Genomic DNA, 16,134 nt, shown 5'->3' on the forward strand with positions numbered 1-16,134 from the left:
TGTGGAGTTTGCATGTTCTCCCACTGCCTGCATGGGTTTTCTCCGGGTACTCTAAATTGTCCCTAGGTGTGAGTGTGAGCACGGATGGTTGATGTCTATGTGTGCCATTGGCTGGCAACCAGTTCAGAGTGTAACCCTCCCACACCCCCACTACCTGAAATAGGCTGGGATAGGCTCCAGCACACCTCACAACCCTTGTGAGGATAAACGGATCAGAAAATGAATGGAAGTATATGGGGACAGCATGGCGCAGTGGTCATCTCCCAACACAGAGGTTGTGGGTTCAATCGTCGGCCATTGCGACATTGTCACAGTGTCCTTGACCAAGATATTGAACCCCAAGTTGCGCCCGATGCTGCGTCATCGGTATGTAATTGAGGAAACAGTGTAAAGTACTTTGAGTACCAAAGGTAGAAAAGCGCTACATAAGTGACATCATCCATCAATCATTTAACTATAGTGCAAATAGCAGTTAAGGCACAGAGTAGAGGAATTTTTTGAAGTGAAAAAAAGTAGGCGCTATACAGAATAAGTATTGGTGTTTTTGAACAATAACTTTCCTTCATTAATCTTAACTTCCTTAAAAGTAAGTCACCATTTAGCAACAATAGGAAAACACAATTTTTCCCACCAGGTGGTGAAGAGCAACATGCTGAGAAGATCAAAGAACTTTTGACCCTTCCATCTTTGACCACAACCCGTTATGAAATTGACACTACCGCCCACACACACAGGACGCACTCCCAACGTCAGCCAATCACACACATTATTGCTCTGACATCATGGCCGACAGGACTGTTGAGCAATAACAGCTGTCTGGGAGTTACCACAAAGAGTGTGCGACGCAACAGTGTGGGTCAGCACGCGTATGTGTTGGATTTTGAGTGTGTGCCGCTACTGCATGAGAGACGAGGTCCGCACACCACAGCGGCGGTGTGGTCAGTGTGGGAGAGATGAGTCACAAGGTTGACCTGAAGTTACATTCCAATGTCGGGGGAGGAAGACGAAAACAGAGATACACAAAAACCGTATGAGAAAATATCAACCAAGAAGTCCAAGTGGCAAAGCAGAAAATGACTTATCATACAGACATACGCAATTTTCTTCCTAAAATAACAGCTTCCTAATCCTCGTGACGATACAGTGTCTTGTAATAAGGAGAATTCTGCCTCTGTTGTTGCCACGGTGACCCTGATTACATATTTTTATGGCCTATAACAGGGATTCTCAAACTTTTTACACGAAGCACAACCTAAAAAAAATTACTAACAAGTATCACCCAAGGTTAATATAGTAAACAAAAATTATGAAATGTCTGAAAGTAAAACTTAAATAGCCGTTGCGAAAACTACAACTAATAAAAATTAAACTAAAACAGCATTTATGAAAAATTAAAATTCACTAAAACTAACAAACCTGGTGTTGAAATAATGAAAACTAACCCCCCCCAAAAAAAATCAAAATGAAAGACTAAAACATAATCCTGATAACACAATCATGACCAATATTGAAAATGCAGTAGTGTTTTAGGCCCGAGTGTTCAATAAAAAAATGAAAAGGTTTTATGTGTAAAAAATATGTTTTGGATTGCCAAGGTATCGGCAAATCCTTAAAACCATAGACTCGGACCCGGGTGACAAAAAAAAGTGTTATTCGGACATCCCAATATTTTACCCATTCAATCTAGTTAAGGAAAATAAAAGAAAGTTTAAAAAACACTTTCATTCTTACTTTGGTGTTTCAGCTGACAGTTCTGTGGTCCATTTTCATAAATTGCACTGATGACCTTACAGTACACCAAGAGTCAAGTCCACTGGGGAAAAGACGGAAGGAATCTTGCCCAGACATTCCATGGAACCCATTCCCAAGGAGTTTCCACTATTCCCCTGCCTTGACAGGAGGAATTTAAGTTCAAAATAGAGGAGAGACTCGTGACACGAGACACTTTGAACATCTATGACTTAGCTTGTTGAGGATGAATCAACCTACGGGCCTTGGCGTAAACTACAAAAGTGTCTCATGCTAGTGATGAATGGCCTACATCCCCCCCCCCCCCTTTCATAAAAAAAGGTTACAAATAATTACTTTGTGTCAAACGGCTACTTTAATGTTTACCCTATGAGCATAGGAAATGCATATTTCCTTTTCCTAGACATGTCACACGTACTCAGAAATTCTTGCCGCTTAGGTACAATTACGCAAAACCCAATGAATAGTGGTTGTGACAGAGCATCATTGCGCCAAGTCCAACCTTGCAGCAAAATGCATACAAAGCAAGCTCACATAACATCTAAGACTTTTAAAAAACAAAAAAACTGTTGTGTTCACAAGCACCACAATTTAAACTCACAAAATGTCAGCATACTGTACTTTTCCAAGAAGCGATACACCGACAACCTTCAAGATGCCAAAAATGTTGAAATCACAAGCATAAAATATCACATCAAGTATTTGGATGCACAATATGTCCTCAGTGCAGTACATCCAGCTTTGTTTCAGGGAAGGACCTATTCTGTTCCAACAAGGCTGTCCAAATGCTCTTTTGGATGAATGGACAAAAGGTTGCATAGACACACAAGCCGCGCAGAAAATCTTCTCACAAGTCCACATTATACGCGGTGGCAGCCGCAAAATTGGACGTCAGGACGAAACCTCATGTCCCAATTGGGGAACATTTCATATTTCTTCACAAATCTGTTGTAATGGTCAATCCCCACATGTGAACTGCAAATGTTTTGACCAATCTACAGTTTTGATAAATGGCTTTGACGATGTTAATTTAATGGTTGAAGAAATATGCCGTTTTGAGGGCGAAGTGTTCGTTTTGGAGGTGCGAGGAATCGGTGCGACGCCAGCTATACTGGACTCTCTTCCTTTTTCGCTTCCTGTCTGTGTTTTGGCCACATGAAAGCAACATCGGGCAATAACCTCTGGTAACTTCAAGTAGTCCCAATTGTTGCCTTATGGCTTTTTTCTGTGCATTGTGTTTGCAAGTGCATGTTCTGCACAATCCATCAATGCTCAGAGGTGGTTAACCATCGAGGATTATTTTTTTTTTGTGGTGAAAAACAGACCTCTGCCATGTACACTGTTTGGCTGCTCACTGGAAGCTGAATTCAGTCATTGGAGAGGATGCGAGATTTGAACATTAAACAGATGCTTTATATTGGGGTGGTCCTGAATCATTGTTGGACAGTACATACCGTACTTCGGCATAATAATGTCCGGGGGCATTTATTCACCCATCTGTAAATGGGGTGGGCAGGAGGGGGGAGGTGAATGCGTGTGTTCTCCCTCACCCCCGTTTGGAAAGTACACTTGAGTGGTATTATGTGGCTGTTTCCACAGTGGAAGCCTGTTCCTGGATGCGAGACTGCAGTGGAAGTTCCCCTTCATGGAGGGAAGGACCAGGAGTAGGAGAAACAAAAGACAGGGAAAAAGGAAAGAGAGCGCAGAGGAAGGGGTGAATGGAAGGTTTAAAGAGAGGTCAACCCAGCCTTCCCTGCGATAACTAGACAGGAGTAAGGAGTCAGACGAGTGGTGTGGTGAGGTGGAGGAGAGTTGTGGTTACAAGGGCTGACCTGCACCGACCTGAGTGTGGTACAGCTATTCTAGAAATTGACATAGAAAGAGCCACGCTCGGCCAAAGTCAACTAGGGGTAGGTTCTAGCTCACCCACAACCCTAATGAGGACAAGAGCTTTCGAAATGTATGGACGGGTGATTCTGTCAAATTCCAGCTCCGGCCTTCCTGTGTGGAGTTTGCATGTTCTCCACGTGCCTGTGTGGGTTTTCTCCGGGTACTCCGGTTCCCTCCCACATTCCAAAAAACATGCATGGCAGGTTAATGGAACACTCTAAATTGTCCCTAGGTGTGAGTGTGAGCGCGGATGGTTGTTCATCTCTGTGTGCCCTGCGATTAGCTGGCAACCGGTTCAGGGTGTCTCCCGCCTCCTGCCCGAAGACGCTCCAGCACGCCCCGTGACCCTTGTGAGGATAAAGCGGATAAGAAGATGGATGGATGGATGATTCTGTCAAATGAAAATGGATGAATAACAAGGTTTTCTCAGGGTACTCCGGCTCCCTCTCACATTCCAAAATCATGCATGTTAAGATTCAGTGACGATTCTCAATAGTCCACAGGTGGGAATGTGAGTGTGAATGGTTGATTGTCTATAGCTGTGATAGGCGACAGCTCAACAGTGACACTAATGACAATACATTAAGTGGTAGAGAAAATTGGATAGGTGTACATGTATACACTATTTCTGGAAATTAAAAGGTTTTAATTCATTAACAATGTGCGCAACTCTTCCTCACATATGGTTCGTCTGATTTGCTTCGTAATAATGTTCTAAAAAAATAAATATATATTTCTTCCTGGTAACGCCTATTTGAGCAATGGAATCACACTGGAACTCAGCCAAGCCAAAAAGCGTTGCACTTTTGCTTCCAGTCATGTGCCAAGATGGAAGATGCCAAATCAAATTTGATTATTTGTGAGTCATTTTAAGCACGAACAAACTAGCACTGGTCCGCCGTGTCTCGTAATACCTCAACACTGAGTCTTAGTAACACAATCCACCCACAAGTCCTAGCAGTGACGAGTCGGCAATTAATTTACTATGTTGATCCTAACTTCACGGTGTTCAAGGGGAAGTCAACACCCAAATTTTCTTTACAATACTAAGTTCTACGCAGCCCTACTAGTCCAAACACGGCAGTCTGATGAATATTGCGTTTGTGGGATATGATTTAAGCAGTAAAGACCACCCATTTTTGTCCATCTCAGAGGGCAGCCATTCTGCCACTTGCTGCCGACTGAAAATGACATCACAGTTGCTCAGGGCTCAAGTAACAACCAATCATGGCTTATCTTCAGAAAACAGGTGAGCCATGATTGGTCATTACAATATTAATCAGAATGCCGTGTTGAGACTAGTGGAGGCACATAGAACATATTATTGTAAAGAAGACAAATGTGGTTGACTTCCTCTTTAAAAGCAATACAAAAGTATGTTTCCTTTTGATCCCAACACAAAGAATCCAAACAGTCCAATGAGGAATATTATTGTCATTTAATGTGAATGTACCTTGTTCTTTTAGTTTCTTGTCCACGTGGGCCACGAACTGTATTTTACAAACGATACCAGCACATGATATCTTCTACATTTATTTATCCTCAACTAATGAGTGGGAAAAGTTGTAGGACAAGTGGAATATCTCAATTTTCAAATGGTGGAAAATAACAATTATTAGCCCTGCTCAGCTCATGCCTTAACGTTGTTGTGGAAAACCGATCAAACCTCATTTAAATGTTTTATACTGATGAAAATTGGTATTCCTTGCAAACATTGGACGTCAGCAACAACTTAAGACTGCTTCTATGGCCATTGCATTCCCAGTAAATAAGTGAGCGGTTAGAGTCATGGGGAGTGGCAAGCTAAGTACTCGATATGCAGGTATGCACCTGGCTGAAAATCAGTAGAAATGAGTGGCACTCCTCCATCCTGGACTATCGTTGGTATGGAATTATTATTATTTATTTTTTTTATTTTTTTTTACTGATTCCACACTTAAGAGTTTCTGGAAGGTTCACAATGAGACCCGCAGGGGCAGAGACTACTGGCCGCAGATGAGTATGCCGTTTCCACAGGTTTAAGTTTCCAAATGCAGGTCGGAGATGTCCCAAAAATGAGTGACTTTAAGTGACATTCAAGTGTCAAAATTGAGAGACAAATAAAGTTACTCCTTTATTTTAATTTCAAGTATACTTATATTTTGTCTCGATTCCAGACAAATGTTATCTAACTAGTGCATTGGTCTCGGGAAGCAATTTTAGAGCAACTTTCAGATTTAAGTAGTTATTGATCTTGGAATCATAAGAGTGCTGTTTAATACACACAACAATTTTTGCTCATACATAAATCTGAACGTTAAGTCTAATGTCCACAATTCCAGAATTTATTATTATTATTATTATATTTGTATCTTTTAAGTCTCTCAGATCATACAAGACTTTGGAGTTTGAACCAGTGACAGATTGTCTAAGGAGACATCAATGAGCCTCTCGAGACCTGATTTCAGAAGAGAATTAACTCACCAATTATTTCAGCACAAGTGTGCACACCCTTAGAACTGGCAAAGTGGCTGTGTTTGGAGCTAACCAATCATATTCAAACTCATGTTAAATTGGAGTTAGCACACACGAAGCTTTTCATAGTCCCACAGCGTCATCAAAGTTCAAAGGTATCAGTTGGGAGAAGTATGTTAAAAAAATGCAAGGCTTTAACCATACCATGGTTCACTGACAAGACATTATTATCAAGTGGAGAAAATGCGTTACAACAGTGACAGAGCCCAGAACTGGAGATTAATCCAAAAAACTCATAAAGGCAGTTGCCAAAAGGCAGGAAAACAACATTAAAGAAGCTGCAGGAATTTCTGGCAAATACTGGCTGTTTACCACAACCTCCCATCTTCTTTATATGGATGTCTAGACTGTGGAATAGGGTGGTGAGATGGAAGCATTATCTTATAAAGAAAAAAAAAAACGCTTGAAATCTCCCGAGCGTATGACGGAAATGTCTAACAAACACAAAATCATACCTATGAGTGAAGCATGGTGACGGCAACATCATGCTTTGTGGCTTTTTTTTGTTTTTTTTCATCAGCTGGGGCTTTCGTCAAGGTAAGGTGAATTATGAACAGTTCCAAATACCAGCCGGGGGTTGGGGTGGGGGGTGGGGGGGGGGGGGATGTTCACCGATATTCATTTATTCATTTGCGGTAAGGCGAAAAATATTGGCATTTGAATTTTTAAAAATACAAATTACCACTTTGTTTAACTGCCTTTAAGTATGTTCATTAAACAACTTTTCAGATTTTATTTTATTTATTTATTTTGTCTTAAGACAAGAGTCATTCCAACAAAAAGTGCAGGGAGCTCCCCGGGCTCATTAGCATGTCTTAGAAAGTTAAATCAAAGCTTAAACAAATGAGCTCCCTAAAGTCTTGTACAGCAAATACAGTTTTCCAAAATGTGAATTTAACTGAAAAGTTCCACTTCCATTTAGCTTTATTTTAAGTTCAAACAAAATGTGTCAAGAGCTCCATGTCTCAGCATCATCTCATGAATTTAATTGAATATTGAAACACATGAATAAACAGTTGTCTGAAGTTAAGCCAGTTTGAAATCAGTCTTGGCCATCGGAAAACAGCAATATGGATATGCCGATAAAAATTTCAAAGTCACTATTCCATAATGAAAACGACTAAATATAACACTGAATTATTGGAAGGAGTTTCAATCATCAGGCTGTGTATTTAGCGGAAAACACTTTTCAACAGTGCTTACTACTGTATATATTACTCAACAGCAAAGTTGAAGTGATGGTTGCTGTTTTTCCTGCTCCTCAGGAAGCGGCATTTTGCCATCCAAAATGAAAATAAAACCATGGCGCTTATGATGTAAGACATATTGGAATGTGATAATTACATGGTGGAGAGTTGTAATTACCCAAGCCGGTAATCAACTGAATGCAACTGTACTGATATGCTAACCACTTGTCAAACTTGCCGAGAAGAAAGAAGGATGTGTCTTTGACTGGTTTAAGTGACTGTTTTGAGGCTCGCATACAAAGACACCCCCACCAAGCTATGCTTGGGATGAAAAATGACATCCGGTTTTACCACAGCATATCCAGGACTGCAGGTTGTTAAAAAAAAATCTAAGATAGGTCATGGTTCATTGTTGCACTTGACTCCCTTTTTTTTTGTTTTTTTTTTTGTTTTTTTTAACGAACACCTCTCTGAGTTTCTTTTATTGAGTAAGGGGGAATTCGTGATTCGTTTTCTAAGATCAATAACATACAAGGTGGTTTTTCTAGGGAAGTTAGTCAAGTAGTTTCATGAAACTCTGACCAAAAAAAAGTCATGCATTTTTCAAAAGCGTAGGAAGAGGAACAGTTTTGGGCTCGTGTTGCGATCTCATCTCGAGTACTGATATTTAAACACGGCACAAAGTACTTTGTCGGCAGTGGCAGACAACACAGTAGTAAACGAATGTACACTAGTACCTGTACCAGAAAAACTAAAACACAAACTGATAACTCTGAGTTCAAATCAAACCAAAGAGGATGGTTACAATAGTCTGGTCCGTTTCTTTTATATTGTAGGACAGTCCAGTTCAGAGTGGGGCAGGAAAGAGTGGTCAGGGATATCTTTGCTTGTTCCACACAGTCATGACATTACTTGGAATTACAGGATCAAACAGTTCTACACTTAGCGTCTATACACTGTTTAATAGAAACCAAACATTCTTTTGTGTTGGATACCATGTGCCGAGTTAAATAAGGACACATAAGGACACATCCTTTCGCTGTTCTCAACAAGATAAGCCAGTTCTATGATTACAATGTTTGGCTGGAGCCGGGGCGGAGTGGAATGAGCTGTGGTGAACTGATCTGAGATATGCAAGGTGCTCCTTCTGAAGTCACAAATGTCCTCTGATGGCTGCAGGGGAGAGTCTCGGGCTTGCACAAGCTCAAACATACACAGTGAATGTAAAGTGTCGACGCACAGCTGTTCAAATGTCTTTTTTTTGGGGGGGGGGGGGGGTATTAGAAAATGACATCAAGATCAAAATCAAATCACATCAAAATCACTTCACAGGTTTCCCCCACAATTACTGTAGTGTGATTTGCAAACTGCCCAACCCATTCAACTGAAAACAATTACTTTAAGAGGGCAAGTAAAAATGAACAACTGAGATGATGTGATGCACACGCGTACGCACCCTCTAATGACTGGGCATGTGACTGCATCCAGAATTTACTAGTTGCACTCAAACTAATTTTAACCGGGAGTCAGCACACACCTGCCGACATTTCATGTGCCTCGGATTTACCCAAATCAAATTCAGATATTCGAGGAGGCTTTTCTTGACATTCTTTCTCACAGAAGCCTGAAAGTTTTGTGTGAAAACTGGTATTTTGAACTGTTTTTAATTCCCTCCACCTGATCTAAATTCCACGTGAAGAAAAATAGCCCTATACTGCTGCCACCACCATACTATGTTTATTTTTGGGAGTTTTTATAGTTTTCTTTGGGGGGGGGGGGGCAATGTGGGTGTCTTTTAGTATTATGGCCAAAATGTTCCACCTTGTTTCATCGGACCATACCACATTTCCCCACGTGTATACAGTTGAACCTTTTTACAACATACCTCAAGGGACAGAACGAATCTGTATGTCATAACGGTAGGTCGTAGTAACCATTTCCAATAAAAAGGCCGTCAACTACGATGTATCATTCAGTATGAATGGTTATAGAGGTCCAAACATGAACATGTAATACAGTATAAACATGTCAATTACAAATTTGTGTATACAGTATGAAGAAAAGATTCAGTCAGAAAATGAAAAGTGCCTTCTCCAGGTCAAGATGTGCTGCGCCCTAAAGCCGTTTACTTTATTCTTCAGTATGTTGTGAATAATATGGTCGTTATAATGGATTTTACATTATAAAGGTGTTCGTTGGAAGCAAAATCGGCAAATGGAAAAAGAATTACGTGAATCTGGGACTTTGAAATGGCTATCTATCATGTTTCCACCCTACCCCGTAGTCCCAACATATGGAGAAGACGGGAGATTGTTGTCACATGTACGAAACAGTCAGCACTTAAGAAAAGTTCCTGCAGCTTGTTCAGTGTTGCTGTCCGCTTCTTGCCAGCCTTCCTGACCAATTTTCCTCTCTTATTTTCATCCATTTTGGAGGGAAATCTAGCTCTGGGCAATGTTAACATTTCTTCACTTGATGACGACTGTCTCCACTATGTTCCTTGGTATATTTAACACTTTGGAACTTCTTTTGTACTCTCCTCCTGACTGATACCTTTAAAAATGAGATAATTGTGATCATGTGGAAGCTCTCTGTGGCCCATGACTTAAGTTGTAAGATTTTACAAAATGTCACCAAAAGCCCACGATAGGAGCTGGATTTTATTTGGTAGAAATCAGAAGCTTTCAAAATGATAGCTAGTGTGCATGTCGACCACCATTTAACGTAGATTGAAAGTGATTGGTTAATTCTGAAGCCAGCCACATCTGCAGTAGATGTGCCACAATTAATCGATCAATCAACAAATAATCATTGTCAAATTTGTCGATAATTTATATCCTTTTTTTTCCCTCAAACTGTCAAAATGCTTGAAATTTCAGTTTCTCGCCAGTAAATATTTAAATTCTGTAGTCCTCCTTTAAAGCAAACTAATTATCTTTGTCTTAAATAAAAATAAAACATTTGCTGTTACTTTAGAAACCAACTGTCAACATGTTGGCCTATTTTCTGATGTTTTAATTAATAATTTTTAAAAAATTCTGCAATGTCCTATTTAGGAATAAAGGAATGGAAATTTAAACATGATTTTTTGGGGATCAGACTGATCGATTAAATGGACAGAATAATCGAGAGATTAATTATTTCAATTATCATTAGTTGCAGTCCTAAAGCTCAGTTCAAAGTTGGTTTCTCTCTCTAAACTTTTTTTTAACCACTTGAGTTGCACAGGTTGCAAGTCACACTGGTGGAAAATGTTTTTTTTGGGGGGGGGGTTAATATATCACAAAAACCTGTTTTTTGAACAGAGGTGTGTAGACTTGATATTCACAGTAGCTCGTAATCGATTCACTAACTTAAATAACCCTTCACTGCTGCATTAGGTGTACCAAATGTCAGACTTCATTTAAAATGACCAGCATCCTCTTTAGTGGGTGGGTGAGTTGTGCGTTTCGACAGAACAACATCACATGTTCCCTTTTCTAACGTCTCCCTGAAAATGGCCTTTAAACAACTATCTACACTGTGGTGACTCACTGGTCCTCCCATTTAAGCACAATCCCGTGCCCCCTTGAATTCAGAGTTGTTTGATAATAACACTAAACAAATGTAAAGGTCATCAGTGTCATCTAACCATGTGATACGATTGCTCAAGAGCAAGATTCCTTCATGTTCCTTTTTTTGGTAACCCACCAAAAAATTAGACCTTCCGAAAACACAAACACATATTGTGAAATTAGATCACCAGGCTAAACGTACGTATTAGTCCTCATTGGTCTAAACGATTGATTGTTATGGGCATCGATATTGTCATTTCAGACAACACAATTTCGTGATGGTCAAACCTGCGGGAAGAACATGTAAACTCCACATAGGGAAGCCAGAGCTGGAATTGAACCCGGTACCTCTGCACTGTGAGGTCGATGCGCTAACCACTGGGCTGCCCTAGAAGTCAAGTATGTCTTTGCACATGCCGAGACCAGGATTCGAACCAGGATTGCTGCGTCCACAACGCAGAGTACTACACGATCATGGCCTCTATATTCTACTTTATATCCTAAATGTTTTTGTTTTTTTTCTTTCCATAACTTGAAACAGTGGATACAATCTCGATTTTAAATATGTGCACGCAAGGTGATATCTGCTCCATCGGAAAAATTGCATGACCTTCAATAAACTCTTTGGAATAATGCAAATGAATCCATGGCATGGAGGAAAACGTGCGCGACTAAACCTCAACACACTCATAAACCTGTTCACGTGCATATGTATGCAAAAACAATGTAAAGTGCGCATGAAGAAAAGGGGTTGGGTCGCTCTCAAACTGTTACACAACCGTTGACGAACGGATTCATGCGGTTTACCAGCGTAACCATAAAAAAAGTGACAAATCTGCCATCACAGGAGTGTGGGGCAAGAAGACGGAACATTACGCACATGCTGCTTTGCGTTACTGCATGGAAATGCACACTGGTGCGGAAAAAGCGCCAAAACGTGATAGCATCGACGAATGGCCCGGAGTTGGGATACTGTACCGTACGTACGTCCGCCTGTCTCGTGGCTCATGGAAACACTTCTCGCCCCTTTCTCCTGTATTTGGGCACTGGGCTGATAAGGCAGGGATGGCTTGCGTTACTTACTCCACTTGGGCAATCCCGGGTGGGGGAATCCCCCCGGGGTGTGTGCGTCCACGGAAAAGGAAGAATGCTACCATTGAGCAGTTTGCCACCACGCCGGCAACCCCCTCCCCCGCACGCCCTCCCCTTCCTTGTACTCTGACGTACAGTTGCAGCAGATTTGGTGACATTGAGATAAAAGCCTCCCTCTGTTTCCCCCTCCGCCTCTGTCTGTGCTCTCCTCGCTCTCCGGTGTCACCGGAGTGCTGAGTGCTGCCGCTTTGGCCAGACCACATAGAGGCCTCATTCAAAGTGACACAATCACTTTTCACTTGCGCTCTGCGATAAACCAGAGTTCACTGCATCTCGGTGCTGTGTGTCCGTCGTTAAGCCGCTAAGATGCTGGAACGGCTCACAAACTGACTCTTGGTTAGAAGGAAGAAACTGTCTTAGCCATAAATCTGACATGACTGAATAGCATGTAGGCGCAAAACAGTTCTCCCACACTAAGATGGCACTGACCAAAGTCAAGCAAACCCATTCTGACCAATGCAGCTAATTTGGACTACTAGGGATGATCATTGACAACTCTAGCAATTGTGTGGAATTGGTTGTTAAACAGGAATGAATGAATGAATGAATGAATAAATAAAATTTTAAAAGCATCTCTTGTCGCAATTAAGCCCAAATGGTTTGCACTACTTGGACACTTGATTCAGAACATAACATCACTGCTGGATGAAATACTCGCATCTCCAAAAGTAGGACTTCTCAGAAAATCAAAAACAACCATCTCGCTTGAGTTACCCCCCCCAAAAATGTTGATATGTCATATTGCTGTCACATATTGCTGCGTGATCACCACATCTCTGCACAATCTTGTTCAGTCGCAAACGTATTTAATGAAAAAAAAAATGCAATTCGTCACATTGTCATTAATTAGAAACGTCGCTGCCGCCAGCTGTGCCCATCAAAGTATGTGCTCCAACTGAGCCCCCAACAAGAGAAAAGGCTTTAATACTTAAGAAAAAAGGATCGCAGTACATCATCTTTCTCAGTGATGCGACTTAGAAAATGTAACAGGTGGAAATTAATCTGCACGCAAACCTACCTTCCTGGCTGACCAGGTCATTCTGCACCTAAGCATTACAGCTGAAACAAAACAGGTAGACTCAAATGTATCTAACATATCTATTTTCACTCATCGTCTAAAAAAACTAACACTTTCAAACTTGAAGAGACATAAAGCCGCAAGGCTCCCCCGGAATCAAGAACAGGTCGAGTTATCCGATGCTTCTCAGAAAGTTGAAGTTCCCGCGAGAGTTAAGAGATTCCATTTGACTGAAAATGACATTACAAGTGCCTGAGGCCTCAGATAACAACCAATCATGGCTCAAGACCAGAAAACAGGTGAGCCTGGATTGGTCATTACCTAATTCCTAAGCAACTGTGATGTCATTTTCAAGTGGAAGATGGACAAAAATGGATGGATTTTGCTGCTTAATATCGCACAATTACAATAGTAATCAGGATGCCGTGTTGGGGGCCTTACAACATATTATTGTAAGACAAATTTTGACTTGACTTCCCCTTTAAGGGCATTTTTGTGGTCTGTGACAATATGCTGAACCAACACATGGACTTACCATTCTTTTCAGTGAAGTGCAGTCCTATCCTGCTCCTCCAACCTTGAATGAAACCCACTTTGAATAACCTATAGGAAGACAAAACAATCATTGGGCATCATTTTGAAAATATAATAAAATATATAAATATAATACAAAATAACATTTATTTTTATGCATGGTCGGCACGTGGTTTGGCATGTTTGTCTCACAGTCCTGACTCCAATTCCAAATATGGGACGCTTAAGATCTTCGTGTGTGGGAGTCGAGCATGAATGATTTTTTTTTCTCTGTATGAGCCCTGCTACTGGCAACCAGTCCAGGGGTGTACCCCACTTCTGTCGCTCCAAAGTCAGTTGGGATACGCACCAGCTCAGCCGTGACCCTAATGGGGGCATGAGCCATAGAAAACAGATGAATTTTTACGTTGTTGAGCGCAAAAGCAATAATGTAATCATCACGTTACCTACAAAAAAACTCCGATCTTATGTGTTCCTGTGTGTTTTTAATGAACTGCGCAAGCACTCCTGTCACCATTGTTGTTTTTCATTGAACAGTTTAATAAACCTGGATTAGATTGGATTTGGATTGTCCCGATTTAGGAATGTTAAATTCCCTTTCAAATGTTCCTTTTTTTTTTTTTAATGAACATAAAGTAAAATCCAAACTGGAGTTTGATCAAGCCTCTTCATATCAGCTCAATGGCTTTTCCGTGAACAAAACAAGCATTGTGTGCATGTAAAACCCCTGACTGACTTTCAATGCAGGAGAACACTGTTCACGACCGGCACGTTTGAGTCTATTTAGAGGACATGGTCATAATCGCATATTACTCTACTACAGGTCTGGCAGCATAATAGAGCGGGCTAATCTGGATCTACACGTCATCATGGTGAGGTTACTGGCGAGGCAGCGACAGAAGGTCCAGTTGAAACACACAAAACGATAGACGGCCGAGAATACTGCTCCACGAGCAAAGTCTGACACTGCTTGACCTAGACATGCTTCTGAGGAAAGAACATGAACTGATGTAGGGTCATGCTTAGGCAAATGTTCTCTACGTAACAGCAAATATGAAAGGGGCCTTTTATAAAATAAAGCCACAATTTTAAAAAAAATGCTTCAAATGTCCCAGAAAATTCTTGACAACTCTTCAGGCAAGCAGAAAAGAACAGAGTAAATCAAAGAAAGACATATGCTCGAGGCCTTTGCCGTACTGAGAGACGAATCAGTCACAAAGTAGTCATACATCTGATTAAAAAGGTGGGCAAATGTTCTAGTTGTATTCCATCAGTGTATGCCCAATTCTATAGCACTGTCATATTTGGAGTTAAGTGTGCCCCAGTTGTGAGGTGTTCACAATGCAGCTGGCCAAGACCCTGCCCAATGCAAATCACAAGCACATGTGCACTCGTACACAGTGTGTTTAAAAAAAAAAAAAAAAAAAAGAATCTTCGCCAATACAGGAGAATCCATCGTGTATTTCCGAAATTTTCATTGCCCATTCAAACGGCAAATAGTAATTTATTAATTCTGAAGGAAATTCTCACTCATCTGGCCGTCGGACAAACAGTGATTTTCGAGCATGTCAAGCGAACGTCAACATACAGGGTGGTCATCAGTTGTGAGAAACCTTTTTCTTGTCAGCAGTCAAATCACTTTTCATCAAGTCCTTTGGCATAGATAAAGACATCCATCAATCAATTTTCTACTGAACATCATTGGGGTTGTGGCTCGGGGGTGCCTCCCCCCAGCCAAATATGCGCATATGCATTCAAATACAATAAACACAATTTAATCAGAATACCGTGCCCATAACTGCTGAATTAGGATACAGTGCAATTTGAGACTTTACCAGGCTGCCAAGCAACGCAGTGCATCACACACACACACACACGTGTGTGTGTATATATATATATATATATATATATATATAGAGAGAGAGAGAGAGAGAGAGAGAGAGAGAGAGAGATACACACACAATATATATATATATATATATATATATATATATATATATATACACACACACACACACACACACATTTTTTAAATTATTTTTAAAAATCTGTAATTCACAGCCAATGACCACTTCTTTGTGATCACAGCTTCAGTATTCCAAGCCCCAATTCAGCATGTACAACTGCTCCTCAAATGAGAAGAATAAAGTCCTTTTGGCACTTAATTTTTTTTCACAATTAATATGATTTTATGTTGACATTCGGCCATCACATTAATATAATAGGGACACACTTACAGCGGTTGGGCCATCTGTGTGCGTATATAGGCAAGTTGCACAAATCAGCCCAGGAGACCAAATCGGCAAGTGACAGTCAGCACTCACTGTCAGCGGCTGTGAAATAACTCAAAATGTGGCATGATGGTGTTTCACCTTCACAGGGCGCTAGCCCTTAATAGATCCTTCAGAGTGCAGAATGCAAAAGATGCTTAAATCTTTGGTGGAATGCAAGTACTGGTAGATTTTATTAAGGAACATCTCATGGTCATTGGACATCACACTAGCAAGGCTTCAAACAGGGATTTTGTCAGAGGTAA

General features: G+C 40.8%; 1 protein-coding gene across 2 annotated transcripts in view; it reads right to left on the minus strand.

The window, feature by feature from the left end:
* Positions 1-16,134, minus strand: part of alg2 (ALG2 alpha-1,3/1,6-mannosyltransferase) — a 74,301-nt gene that overhangs the window by 55,960 nt on the left and 2,207 nt on the right. For both annotated transcript variants that reach the window (XM_086113959.1, XM_086113958.1), the window contains exon 3: positions 13,600-13,667. The gene's annotated coding sequence lies outside the window, so the exon portion shown is untranslated. The remainder of the gene's footprint in view (positions 1-13,599; positions 13,668-16,134) is intronic.

Source organism: Hippocampus guttulatus, chromosome 6 (assembly GCF_054856545.1).
Source record: "Hippocampus guttulatus isolate MCC_2025c chromosome 6, RoL_Hgut_1.0, whole genome shotgun sequence".
NCBI lineage: Eukaryota > Metazoa > Chordata > Actinopteri > Syngnathiformes > Syngnathidae > Hippocampus > Hippocampus guttulatus.